The sequence below is a fragment of the Schistocerca nitens genome, chromosome 5 (genome assembly GCF_023898315.1).
Source record: "Schistocerca nitens isolate TAMUIC-IGC-003100 chromosome 5, iqSchNite1.1, whole genome shotgun sequence".
NCBI classification, from domain to species: Eukaryota; Metazoa; Arthropoda; class Insecta; order Orthoptera; family Acrididae; genus Schistocerca; species Schistocerca nitens.
Window position 1 is genome coordinate 148,102,102 of NC_064618.1, and position 15,003 is coordinate 148,117,104.

Genomic DNA, 15,003 nt, shown 5'->3' on the forward strand with positions numbered 1-15,003 from the left:
GATTCAGTTTATTTCTGAGGACGCTTAAACATGTAAGACAAAATGATAACAATGAATATCTGATAAGAGCAAGTTTATTTATTTATTTATTTATTTGATTAGCCATCCGTAGACATTTTGCAATGTATGGATGTTGTCAGTTTGGATACAGTGATTTTTGCAGATACATTGACACTTTTATATGCATTTACAGAGTATACAAATACAATGACATTTATCACTTACATTCAACAATTAAATATTCACTTATTGTTTAGAAACAGTGTTCCTGAAAATATATTTTAAGGGTTTTCTGTAACAGTACATGTTGTTAATTTCTTTGATGTCCTGTGCAGCTTGTTATACATTTACAGAATATACAATACAATGTCATTATGTCACTTAAATTACATTCAAACATTTAAATATTCACTTACTGTGTAAAAACAGTGTTCCTGAAAATACAGTTTAAGAGTTTTTCTGAAACAGTACATGCTGTTAATTTCTTTGATTTCCTGTGGCAGCTTGTTGTACAATTTTACACCCTGATACAAGAAACTTTTTTGGGTCTTATGCTTGTTTCTCCTATCTAGATGAAGGCAGTGGCTTGTTCTTGTGCTATAGCTGTGTAAAATGCTGTTTGTACTATAATTCACTATATTTTTCTTTATATATACTATAGTGTGGAACATAAATAAACAGGGAACAGTTAGAATACCAAGTATTTTGAATAGTTCTCTGCAGTGAGCCCACTTACTGCTTTTAGTTATAATTATCACTGCTCTCTTCTGCACTTTAAAAACTGTTTGTAAGTTGAGTACATTATTTCCCCAGAAAATTATCCCATAGCTTATGACTGAATGTACATAGCTAAAATATACAGTTCTTAGACATTCATCGCTGCATACTGAGGAGAGAACTCTAAGTGCGTAACACGTTGTAGATATCTTTTTTGTGAGTTTTTTAACATGTTCACTCCACCTAAGCTGGCTGTCAATATGCAACCCCAGGAATTTTGTGGTGGGCACTTCGTTTACAGAGGTGTTATGTAGCTTTAACTTTAGGGGACTGTTTTTTCTGTTTATTCTAAAGCGTATGCTATTTGTTTTCTTAATATTTAAGGTCACTTTATTCTCTGTAGACCATTTGTAGACATCTTTCAGTGATTCATTACAATTTTCCAACATTTGTGCTGATGTCTCACTGGTGATTATAATATTGCTGTCATCGGCAAACAATATCTTCTCTCCATGTCGGATATATTGTGGAAAGTCATTTATATAAATCAAGAACAACACCGGACCCAGCACACTTCCCTGAGGGACCCCAATATTAATATGTTGTGGATCTGACAGGTGTTTTTCTATGAACTTTGATCTACTGGAGACATGCGAGATCTCTACCCACTGTACTCTATTTTTTAGGTATGAATGGAACCATTTGTTGATTACCCCTCTTACTCCTAGTGCTTCTAACTTAAGTAATAGATTCTGGTGGTCAACTGTATCAAAGGCCTTTGACAGGTCAAGGAATATGCCAGATACATAGTTGCCTTCATCCAGTGCTTCTAAAACCACTTTAGTGAAATGTGCTATTGCCATTTCTGTATCTCTGCCTGGTCTGAAACCAAATTGGTCATTTGAAAGAAGGTTGTATTTGTTTAGATAGCTCATAAGTCTGTTCTTCATTATGGACTCTATTATTTTGGAAAATGATGACAGTAGGGCAATTGGCCTGTAGTTCTCAATGTTTTCTACATCATCTTTTTTGTGTAGAGGTAAAATTTTTGCATGTTTCAGATAATCAGGGAAACAACCGGCTTTGAAAGATTCATTTATGATATTGGTTAGGGGGGCTTTGATACTATTTATGCATTTTTTCAGCACTGACATTGGAATTTCATCTAAACCTGCTGAATTTTTGCTCTTTAATTTCCTTACCACATTACATACTTCTTCCTCAGTAGTGGGTAGCAATACCATTGAATTTGATGTATATTCCCGTGTTCGTGGATTATGAGATTTTGAAAAATTTTCCTGTAACTTTGTAGCTATACTACTAAAGTAAGAATTAACAAAGTTTGCTAGTTCTTTTGGGGTACTTGTTAGGTTTTCTTTGTTCCTGATTTGGGTGTTTATTTGCCTTTGTGTTGCTGTTCCTGTCTCTTGTTTCACTATAGTCCATGTAGCTTTACTTTTATTTTTAGCTAGATTTATTAGTCTATCATTGGCCTTTTTTTTGCAACATTGAGCACCTTCCTATAGATTTTTTTGTAGTTTCTGTAGTAATGAAGAAAATCTGGATCACTGTTGTTGTTTTTTATAGAGTTTAGGTATTTAAAAGTTTGGGCAGATTTTCTAATTCCTGTGGTAATCCACTTATTTTTGGTGGATGTTCCAGTAGAACTTAGTGCTTTGGGGAAGGCTTCTTCGAATATTATTTTAAACTCCGACATGAATTTGGAGAATTTCTGATTCACATTATTTTCTGAATATACTTCTTCCCATCTTTCATGTCTTAATTGTAAGCAAAATTTTTGTATTGCTGCGTCTGAGTAGACTCTTTTAAACATGTGGAGGTTTACTGGTTTTTCTACAGAAGCTTTTACTTTTATTATTTGGCATAAATGATCTGACAGTCCAAGATTTTTGACAGTTATGACACAGTTTTCCCCACCTATATCTGTAGCTACATGGTCAATGGTAGATGTTGAGTGTTTGGTTATTCTTGTTGCACAATTAACTAAAGAGGACATGCCAAAACTATTCAGAATATTCAGAAAAGTGTTACTGGTTTCATCTGCCTTAGCTGTGTTAATGTTTAAGTCACCACACAAGAGTATATTACTTTTCAGGGATGACACTTGTTCTAGGCTTTGCATAAGTTTTGAAAAGAATGTTTCTAAATCACCACTGGGAGAACGGTATACACATAGTACAATTAGTTTTTTGGGCATATCTACAGCTGGTATCTCTACTGCTGACACTTCAAAATGCTTGTCTACACTTAGTAGGATAATATCATTCCTGACTTTAAATGAAATACCACTCTTAACAAAAATACATGATCCTCCACCTTTCATTGAGTTTCTGCAATAAGAACAAGCTAGTACATATGAGGGCAAATTTATGTATTGAATTTCATTGACTTTGCACCAGTGCTCTGTGATGCAGATAACTGGACTGTCTAAGGATTGTAACTCAACTTCTAGCTGTTGCACTTTGCTTTTTATACTCTGAATGTTTTGGTGAAGCACTGTTAGAGATTTAATGTTACTTATCTTGGAGGTTTCTTTTTCATCATGCTTGTGACTAAAAAATCTTGCAGATGGGAGGGAGGCACTCTCTTCCGTCTGCTTGTTGCTCCATGTGAGGTTGTGTACTTTTCTGCCACTGCTGATGTTGGAACTGCTGCTGCTCCTGTTGTCTGTACTGCTTCTGTTGATTGTGCTGCTGCTGACGGTGCTGTGTCTGCTGTTTCTGGTACTGCTGCTTTTAGTGACACTGGTGGCAGTTGTGCTGGTGTTTCTGCCTCTATTTTTGTTGATGTTACTCTTACTTCTACTAGTGTTGAGTTTTCATCGTTTTTGCTATTGGGATAGCCTGGGATGGCGGCTAATTCTGCTGTAACCTCCTTTGAATGTGTGTTTTGGTCACCATTGCTTTCTGCATGAAAGTCCAGTGGCATAACAGTTTCAGTTAAAAAGTCGTCTTGCATGTTGAGTTTGTCTAAAGTTTCACTGATTTTTTCACTGAGCAGTCTTTTGCCTCTTCTGTTTAGGTGCATTCCATGATTTGTGTAGCTGCATCTCTGAAGAAAATTCACACTGAGAAAATAGGCATTTGAGTAGGCTTTACAGATTTTCTGGAATTGCCTGTTTGCTTTTTTAATTTCTAAATTTACGCAAGAATTAGGTATGAGATCATGCCTATGAGGTATTCCTGTTACTATCACTGTGTCCTTTTCGGTAGCATGAAGAGTTTTCTTTAGGTTGCGGACTGCAGTTGCCAGTTCATTCCTATACACATCGTTTGCGCCCGCAATCAGTACAATGCGCCGATTTTTGTTTTGTAATATGTCTTGCTCAATGTTTTTAGCTACTTCCTGTATAGGAGCCCCTGGTTTAACATATCCACACGCTATCACATTGTGTTCAGCACGCAATATTTCTGCAAGATTTCGTCCATGGTTATCAGAGTAAACTGTTACTTTTGTACGTTTATAACACTTTTTCGTCTTCGTTCTTCCGATAATGCATTTATCAATTTTGAATTTGTTCACTTCACACGTTTCTTCCGCTAGCCCTACTGTGTTTACATCAGTCTGTACAGTTGTGTAACAGTCTTGTGTTTCATTGCACTCAGAAATTGTGTTTATGCACTTTTCTTGTGAATGTTTGTTTAGTTCACACGTTTCGCGGCCTATCGTGTTTGTGCCTGGATACAAGGCATCAAAACGATTCTGCAACGGTACTTTGTACACTGTTTCACCAGATTTGGAGCGGAACTTTTTAGGTATTTCAAAGTCACGGCTAGTTTCTGTTAGTATGCCGTTACAATGAGAACTGCTTGAGATATACTTAAGCATGTTGAGAAGCACTGATGCGTATTTTTTGCTAAGTTCAAGATCACGCTGCAATGCACTCGCTACACAATCTTCAACACCAGAATATACCATTTCTGTTGCGGCTCGGCGTCCGTTACAAGTCACTACGCCGCAATTACAGTCCGAGTTTTCCAAATTTACTTCTGTAATACATTTCGTATGACACCAAATTTGTCTCACAGAACAAAGTCAGACACCTTTACGAACAATTTCGCTACAATATAAACAGCTAACTGATACTTTTAAGTCAATTTCTGGAGAACGATTTATTATTACTTCCACACGTGACGCCATCTTGAACTGAAAACAACAAGACTTGAAAATTAATAACTGGTTACCGGCAAATGTACTGTCACTAGGCGTAAATAAAACGGCTGTGTAACTTTTTCGTCACCGATAACATCACATTTTTGGGATGAAAATGCCAAAACGTTGGCTAACTTCTTTTACTTTTGTTCACTAATTTCTTATGGCATCATAGTATGTAGTTCCGTAACTCGGCGAGTTGGAGAAAAAGCTTTTCTTGGGCAGAAGCTTGTAGGACCAAATAAGGACAACAGGTGACATGCATTTAGATATAATGACAACAGCTTCACAACACACTCATTCCCTTATGATCTTCTTGGTCAACAGTCGGTCTCATTGTCAGTTTGAAAACGGCACTAACATTCATATGTATGATCCTAGATGGAGAAATGACAGTGTACTGTACGTTAGTCATCACTCAGCCTTAGCACTTCATCAGGAGTGCCCCAAAAAGGTGCAAAGTTAGGTGCATCGACTACAGTTGTAACAATTTTATTTTCAAAGGGCACATGTTAACTCACTAAACATCTTACCTACACTGGCTTAAACCTAACCCCCTACAGGAAGCTACTAGGTCTGAGATATGTCTGCACCTGTCTAGAGCGGGAATGCAGTCATTAGTGTTTGCATGGGCTACCATTGAAGTCAGCACAACTAACAGAGGGTTAATTTGGCACAGAAAGAAAAGTGGTCTTAAGATCTAAAATATTTGACTAACTACCGAGTGATGCAAAAAAAAAATTGTAACATATTATAAAATTAACTTCAAATTCAAACTGAAGTAATATCTGCTTGATATCTTATTCAACTCAATAGACAAATTTCTGAATAGGTAATAATAATTATGATAAGTGTGTGTGTGTGTGTAAGTGTGTGTGTGTGTTTTAAGAGTGAGATGGAGAGAGACTTGATACAGGTAAGTCTAAATCACTGTATGAACAGTATAAAACAGACATGGTATTTGCTTAAGACAAACATATCAATGGTAGCTTGTTGTCATACTTTTTACTGAGAAACTGTATTCTAATTGGAAAAGTGACTCAGTCGATACAATAGTGAGTTGTCACAATTACAATCCATAGAATATGAAATAACTACTTGAAAATGTATTGCTAACTGGGGTCACATAGGCCCTACTACTGGAGCAGATAAACAGTTACCATATATCATTGATGAAAAACACTCACTATAAATAATTTAAATCATATGAAATAGGCCTAAGTTTTATCTCTTCTACATCTGTATCCTAAGGTAGGTTATCAGTAGCCAGGTATAGGTTGTAATGCATGATGTCATGTGAAAACCAGCTAGCACTATATCATTTCTTGGATTTTCAGTGCAGCAGCTGAACAGAATTTGCTTAAAGTTTCACCATTGTCTAATTTGTTTGGTTGATTTCCATCATTCAGAGCAGAACTTCAGCGGATTAAAGCATTCTTGTTGAGAAAAGGAAGCAAAATAACACAATGAAAGTGATAAATTGGTTCTAACACTTCCAATGGCTGAAACTGAATGTTTCAAAGTTGTATAATTGTTTCAACCAAAGGCAGAGGTACGTTCGTTAATGGCATAGGTGTTTCTTCTGTTCTTATTTTAACTAAATATACCTATTAATAAGCTTGATTAAAATCAGAAACACATAGACATAAAGAAAGAATAGTTTCAATATATCGTAGACAGTGCATTATTTTCCATTGTTCAGAGTAGATCATTGTTTTGAGGTAAGAAAGTGCTTAAAAGGTTCTGCACTAACATAATACCTGACTTGACAATCAAATAAGTTTAAAACTAACTAACAGACACACTTCTTTTGTAAATTATCCCAAAATAGTAAATATAAGTCATCTTAATAAAAAAAATCATAGGGTTTATAGAATAACAAGCAAAGTATTTAGAGAAGAGTCTTTTTATTACAGTAATGTATGACATGTGCCTACATAGTACTAATAAAGAGACATTATGACAATCAGATGTTTTATCTGTTTTATTCCTGATGTTTCAAATACCAATCTGCCAAAGCATTTCAATACAACTGTCAAAAATTTTCAAGCAAATCAACTCTGAAGTTATCCAGGCAATCTCAATTCACTAAAGGCAAGACAGTTGTCAATGGGCCACGTGGGTCTATCGATAGTGCTCGAGACTGGTAATCACTGGATTGCTGGCTCAAGTATTGTTTCAGCCAACATCTGTTTGTTTAGGTTCATTTCCAATACCTATGGTAGTTCAATATTAAATTTTCCAAATATATGATTCTTAACACATATCTGATTATAATTTTGTACGAAAATTGCATTTGAGTTGAGGGGAAATGTGATATAAGAGAGAGAGAGTATGTGGATAAAGTTAAACATAGTTGTTATTTGAGTATGTTTACAAACTTTACAATATATGCATTATTACTGTGGCGTTTTTTCTGAAAGCAGGTAGACTAATTCAGGATTCCAATACACCATATTAATCCACACTCTTTTATTTACAAATCCCTATTTTTCAACGTAATCTCAGTTCAGTGTGACAGCCTTATGCCACCTTACTGGCAGTGCCTGTCTGTATGCCCATATGGTTCCACTCTACTGATCAATGTCAGAGCCAATGTCTTGCTTCATCAATAAAGGCCCCATCATCCAAGTACTGCTTCCCATAGAGTGCATCCTTCATTGGGCTAGATGGGTGGAAGTCAGAAGGTGTGAGATGTGGCCTGTAGGATGGAAGAGGAAGAACAGTCCATCAAAGTTTTCTGAGCTTCTGTCAAGTGCACAGATTTGTTTGAAGCCATGCATTGTTGCAGAGAGGGAAAGGTTCGTTTGCATTTTTGTGGCGATGAACACACTGAAGTAATTTCTACAATTTCCTGAGAGTGACACAAAACACTTCAGAGTCGATTGCTGCACAACAAAGGAGGACGTCAAACAGAATAACCCCTTCAGATTCCCAAAAGACCATTCCCATGACTTTACCGGCGGAGGATGCGGCTTTGAACTTTTTCTTAGGAGGAGAGGTGGTGTAGTGCCACTCTATGGATTGCCACTTTGTTACTGGTTCGGATGGTGATAAACCCAGGTTTAGTTGCTTGTGACGATGTTCGACAGAAAATTGTCACAATCAACCTCATAATACGTAAGTAATTCCGCACAGATAGCCCTTTGTTGCTGTTTACAGTTTTCTGTTAGGCAGCAAGCCAACCAACAGGTGCGCACACACCTTTGAGTACCCCAATTGGAGGACAAGTATGTCAGAACTATCAATTGAGACATCCAGTTGGACGTTGAGGTGTTTGACTGTGATCCATCGATCACCTCAAGTGAGAGCGTCTGCACTTTCCAACATCGCAGAAGTCACAGCTTTGTGCGGCTGGTCGGCAAGCGGGAAATTGGATAACTTGTGCAATCCTGTTGCGACGACAACAGACGGCTCACACAACAACTCACTGGGTCTTTGTTCACTGCCAGGTCTCCTTAAACACTTTTCAGACAAATTCCGTGTTTTTTTCAACTGGAATTGGCAGGACAAAAAATGTGTTGCACAACTTATCGAACAAACCTCATAGTTGACGACAGTGAAGAAGGCTGCCGAAATTGAGATCCCATACCACTCGCTCAACTCTTACACTAGTAAAATTACATGTAGAGCAGGCTACAGCTACTTGAGGACAAAACATATCTGCAAATTTCGCAATGATTGGATGTGATACATCTTTTGCTCTGGTTGTGGTAGCATTTCAGCATTCGTTGCTGAAGCAGCAGATAGTATTCTGTCGTGTTGCGCATGAAAATGTTCTAAGCATGGTGAAACCAGTGTTGAAAAAAAAAATTTACCGATTCATGGATTTTCATTAGCTTTGACGAAGCTCAACCAACAAAGAACTGGCAGCAGTGGGTTATATCTGTTCCAAGCCAGTGAAAAAATTTGGTTTCAAAGCTTCTGACATGTGGGTTTAGAAGTTCAAATAGACGCACTATGTTCACCAAAATATCATGAAGTTGGTAACAGAAAGAGAAACTACAACAATGGATGAAACCCTAATTGCTGCAAAAGATTTTTCAATCTAGGCTCATGATCTCATACTGAACTTTGATCTGGCCTTGTCATTAATAAGCACCAAACAGATTTTAAATACATCATTTTTATTGTTCAAAATTAATAAAATATATATCTTTGTGCTTAGCATTTTTAATTTTTTCGTTTATATTTTGTTTGTTTTCAGAGTGACAATATCAATCATTTTTGACTCCACTCTGACAACTAAAGGATCATTGGCGTAGCTTGTGATGACCCAGATATGAATAAAGTTACCCAGTACTATACTGCACAGCACTCTGTCACTCTGTCAGGATAGTTGTTGCCTCCAGCCTTCATATGTCTACACGAAGCAGCAGGTCCACTTAGACCTAGAGTTCAATAATTAATCAACAAGAATCACAAAAATACCAAAACATCATAGTCATCTCATTGGGAAAATTAACTGCACAGCCTTGTAAAAAAATTTTAACCATTGCTTTAAGTCCATGTGTAAAAAAGGAAATATTTCTCTTAAAAATTTATTCTTGGGGTGAACAACAATCCCATGTTGCATAATCAAGTTTGTAGAAAAGATAAGTGTCTGGCTACTTGCACCTTCAAAGTAGTTCCACCAAAACATTCCCCCATTAGTACAGCCTTGTGATGTGTATTTCGAACGTCAAGTAAACATTTTCAGTAAGTGTCTGTAAAATTATGGCTACCTAACTGACAAAGGACAAAATCAATGCTCATTACAAGTTCTCATCTCCAGTATTCAGTAAAATGATCAGGTATGTGTGTTCTGCTTAGAATCCTTGCCATAAAAAAGAAATCTTTATGAAAATGTATGAGGTTTGCTTTTCAATTGACATATGGATAAAATAAAACATAATGTCTGTGAAAATACAGCATTTGTACATTCAACAGTTTGTCATGAAAATTATTTCTCCACTTTTTATAATGTTTATCACTTTAGCTTATATGAAATCACATTGTTGTATAAAACAATGGACACAGTCTGAACAAAGACTATTTCATTTCCAAGCAGACACTTTTTCCGTTTTATCAGAAAATTTAATTTGTAACGATTTTTTAAATTAATAAAGGTTATTAACAATACTATATGGAAGATCATTAATTAAGAATCTATGGTATATTTGCTATGAAACCTGGAATTCTACATGCAAGATGTAAATAGAAATATTATGCAGATGTGCTTTTTTCATAAAATATCAAAATTAGATAAGATGTATGCTAAAAATCGTATAGTTGTTGCAATTTATATTTAAATGCGATAGTTATTCGAACTGAAGGAAAAAAACGTAAAAAATAATGATGGAAACAAGACATCAGCCAGCGATTCAAGAATTACCATTCTTTAAAACTACCTATTTCTTTCACCAAATCTTTTATTGTACTAAAATTACAACGTTTTATAAAAGCTTATGGAAAATTTGACCACTACCAACACATCAAGACTCAACTGGCCCATCGAAAATTGTCCTACCTTTATTGAATTAAAGTCACTTGAAGAACTTCAAGGATCTTGTCTTGAGAATTTTTGAGATTCACATCAAGTGATTTGGGATGTTAGTATCTAAGCTCTGAACCTCACAAGACCCCTAAACCAAAAAAATACAGCCTGACTCTGATACATCTTCGTTGATAAAATCAAATGCACAATTTAAAGAAGTCTTGAATAATATGAAAGGAAAGATCGCGAATTTCACAAAAGATGATTGTTTTATCGTTATTGGCGTAGCATAAGATATCAAAAACAAGATTCAAGATTTCAGAAAGAGTGCTGCTGATCTACACTCCTGGAAATTGAAATAAGAACACCGTGAATTCATTGCCCCAGGAAGGGGAAACTTTATTGACACATTCCTGGGGTCAGATACATCACATGATCACACTGACAGAACCACAGGCACATAGACACAGGCAACAGAGCATGCACAATGTCGGCACTAGTACAGTGTATATCCACCTTTCGCAGCAATGCAGGCTGCTATTCTCCCATGGAGACGATCGTAGAGATGCTGGATGTAGTCCTGTGGAACGGCTTGCCATGCCATTTCCACCTGGCGCCTCAGTTGGACCAGCGTTCGTGCTGGACGTGCAGACCGCGTGAGACGACGCTTCATCCAGTCCCAAACATGCTCAATGGGGGACAGATCCGGAGATCTTGCTGGCCAGGGTAGTTGACTTACACCTTCTAGAGCACGTTGGGTGGCACGGGATACATGCGGACGTGCATTGTCCTGTTGGGACAGGAAGTTCCCTTGCTGGTCTAGGAATGGTAGAACGATGGGTTCGATGACGGTTTGGATGTACCGTGCACTATTCAGTGTCCCCTCGACGATCACCAGTGGTGTACGGCCAGTGTAGGAGATCGCTCCCCACACCATGATGCCGGGTGTTGGCCCTGTGTGCCTCGGTCGTATGCAGTCCTGATTGTGGCGCTCACCTGCACGGCGCCAAACACGCATACGACCATCATTGGCACCAAGGCAGAAGCGACTCTCATCGCTGAAGACGACACGTCTCCATTCGTCCCTCCATTCACGCCTGTCGCGACACCACTGGAGGCCGGCTGCACGATGTTGGGGCGTGAGCGGAAGACGGCCTAACGGTGTGCAGGACCGTAGCCCAGCTTCATGGAGACGGTTGCGAATGGTCCTCGCCGATACCCCAGGAGCAACAGTGTCCCTAATTTGCTGGGAAGTGGCGGTGCGGTCCCCTACGGCACTGCGTAGGATCCTACGGTCTTGGCGTGCATCCGTGCGTCGCTGCGGTCCGGTCCCAGGTCGACGGGCACGTGCACCTTCCGCCGACCACTGGCGACAACATCGATGTACTGTGGAGACCTCACGCCCCACGTGTTGAGCAATTCGGCGGTACGTCCACCCGGCCTCCCGCATGCCCACTATACGCCCTCGCTCAAAGTCCGTCAACAGCACATACGGTTCACGTCCACGCTGTCGCGGCATGCTACCAGTGAACTGGCTGACACTGACGGCGGCGGTGCACAAATGCTGCGCAGCTAGCGCCATTCGACGGCCAACACCGCGGTTCCTGGTGTGTCCGCTGTGCCGTGCGTGTGATCATTGCTTGTACAGCCCTCTCGCAGTGTCCGGAGCAAGTATGGTGGGTCTGACACACCGGTGTCAATGTGTTCTTTTTTCCATTTCCAGGAGTGTATTACAAAGAAAGAAAAGAAATTACAGTCATCTGACATCCAGTTCCAAGTAGATTCGACAAGTTACAATGGAACAATGAAATATATAAATGAATAACTGTTTGTTAAATGCGACTCTGAAACATAACCATGTCTGCATCGCAGATGTAAGCAGGTCACTGAGATGAAGTAATTGTACAAAACAAGGTTTGCACATGATGACTAAGGGAAAATAAAAGCTGTGCAGACATGTAGAATTCTAAGCAATGTCGAACTACAATCACAGAAGATGAAAATAGTCATAGAAGAAAATAAAGTTCAGCAGCCATGTTTAATAAATAAAATAGAATTTGCATATCCAAAAACAAGCAAGATACAAAAGGAGCACTAATATTAGAATTAACTACTGAAATGAAACGAAAATAGCCTAAACATCAGCATCAACTACTGGAGAAAGACACAGGGAAACTCCTAAACGGAATGTCTGTGCTGCTATATGGAAAAATACTCAGCTAAAAACATCAGTTTCCACGAGAGCCTAGGATTTCAGAACTAAGTGCAGAATTTGCACTGTTTCACCAAAATGTGCAATTACTAACAAACAAAATTGATTAATTTCAAATATTGTTAGGAAATATACTTTAAAATGTTTCAGTCCTGTGTCTAACTGAACACTGGCTGCAGGAACACACACTGAAAATGGCATATCTTCCAGACTTTACACTAGGCAGTCACTTCTGCAAGAAAACAAAAGGTTATTGTGACAGATATATCTACATTAATAGTGATATCACATCTGTGCCCATTCGGTTCCCAGAAGTTACCCCCAAGAAAGAGATATAGAAATATTAGGTCTTGATCGGTTAAATGAAAATATGATGTAATTTGTTTGTACAGGACCTCGATAGTGACCTGAACACTTTACTACAAAATTTAGATTACCTCCTTCGTAAGTTATAAAAAAAACAGATGTCAGCTTATTTGTGGTGACTTTAATACTGATTTTTCTGTGGAATCTAAGCAGCACTCTAACATACTGAACCTTGTCTTGACAATTGACTTGAAAACTACAATAGAAACAGCAACATATGTAACCAATACTTGAGTCACAATAATAGACCAAATATTTCCTGGTGTACTTATAAAATAGAGCACAAAGGTTTCACCACAGGTTTTTGAGATCATATTGGACAGATAACATCAGTAAAAATAGATCACCCTCTACACCCTAACAAATCATTAGTAACTACTGCTAGAAAACATAAATACATTTATTCACTACTTAGATATAGAGATGTGGGAGGAAGTATACAGAAGTAGGAACACAAATGAAAACTTTCATAAATTCTTAAGCACCTTCCAGTTTTATTTTAAGCAGTGCTTCCCACTCACAAAAAGAAAAATCGTGAAAAATATACAAAAAACTACTCCACACACAAAGTTTCAGTAAAGAAAAAATTATTTCTCTATTCCTTAGCCAAGGAAACCAAAACAACTCCCAGATACAAACAAATCTTAAATAAAGTTATCAGAAGATCAAAAAACTAACAGATGACTACTATATGGAGGAAGCTAAAAAAAACTGAAAGCAATTTGGGTCTTTCTCAAGAGAGAAACTGGAAAATCACTGTGATGTTAAACTGCTTGAAAATGAATATTTCACGGAAATAGCAAACAACGTGAAAATAAAACGACTTCTTGAAACAGAGATGAGCAAAAAATCTATTTAAATGAAAAAATCTGTTTGTATCAAACAGGCGAAGAGGAAATATTGACTATTATAAAGGTATTAAAATCAAAGTATTCGTCAGGCATATGCAATGTTTCTAATTGCATACTTGGAAAATGTGCAACTGTATTAGTAAGTCCCTTACTCAGTTTTGCCACTCTTCATTGTGTAGTGGTATTTTTTCAGAAAAACTTAAAATGGCCAAGATAAGGCTTCTTTTCAAGAAGGGAGACAAGACAAATGAAGAGAACTACAGACCAGTATCTCTGCTGCCTGGTTTTCCTAAAATACAGGAAATAGTATTTTACAAAGATTTATTTCATTCATAGAGAAAAATAATTGTGGTCTGGTACCCAGCATGAATGCAGAAAACTCAAATCAACAGAAACTACCATTTCTGATTTCGTAAATGAAGCTTTGCAGGCAATAGACTAGAAAAAACATGCACTGGAAATATTTCTGCACCTCACGAAAGCTTTTGATTTGATAGACCACAATTTACTGCTTCAAAAATGGGAATATGTAGGAATTACAGGGTTGGCACATGAATGGGTGTCATCAAACTTGAAAAGCAGAGAGCAGATAGTAGAAATCATGCATCAGGAGGAAAGCATTATCTACAGCTATGAATCTAAAACAAAAGTAAGTAGGTTGTGCCTGAAAGTTATATCTTGGGCACAGTGTTGTTTATTGATGACCTAGAGACATCCAGTAACTCCCAAAAATATATAAAACTTGTAGATGACACAAATGGGTTGATAAAAGGTGAAACAGCTGCAAAATGAGAACTTGAATTACAAAATTGCACCATAACATTGCAAAACTGCTCACCACTAACAATCTTAATGCTAACACAAAGGCTAAAAACAGCTTAGCATGTACAAATCAAGCAGTCCATGCATATAACGCCAGGTAAAAATTGGATCTTCATACTTAGTAATGGAAACAACTCTCAGACAAAATGAACCTCAGCAGGCCAGCAAAAACCTTTACATTAAATTTCCCCACCACATTAAGACAACGAAAGAAATACAAAAATTCGAAGCGGCTCTAATAGAATATTTGGAAGACAGGTGCTATTACATTATAAATTAATATCAGCTGTCATAAATTTAAATTATTTCCTTTTTCATGTTGTGTACCTAAAACAGCTTTTGTTTTCTACTGTATTACACATTAGATTGTACTACTATTTTGATGT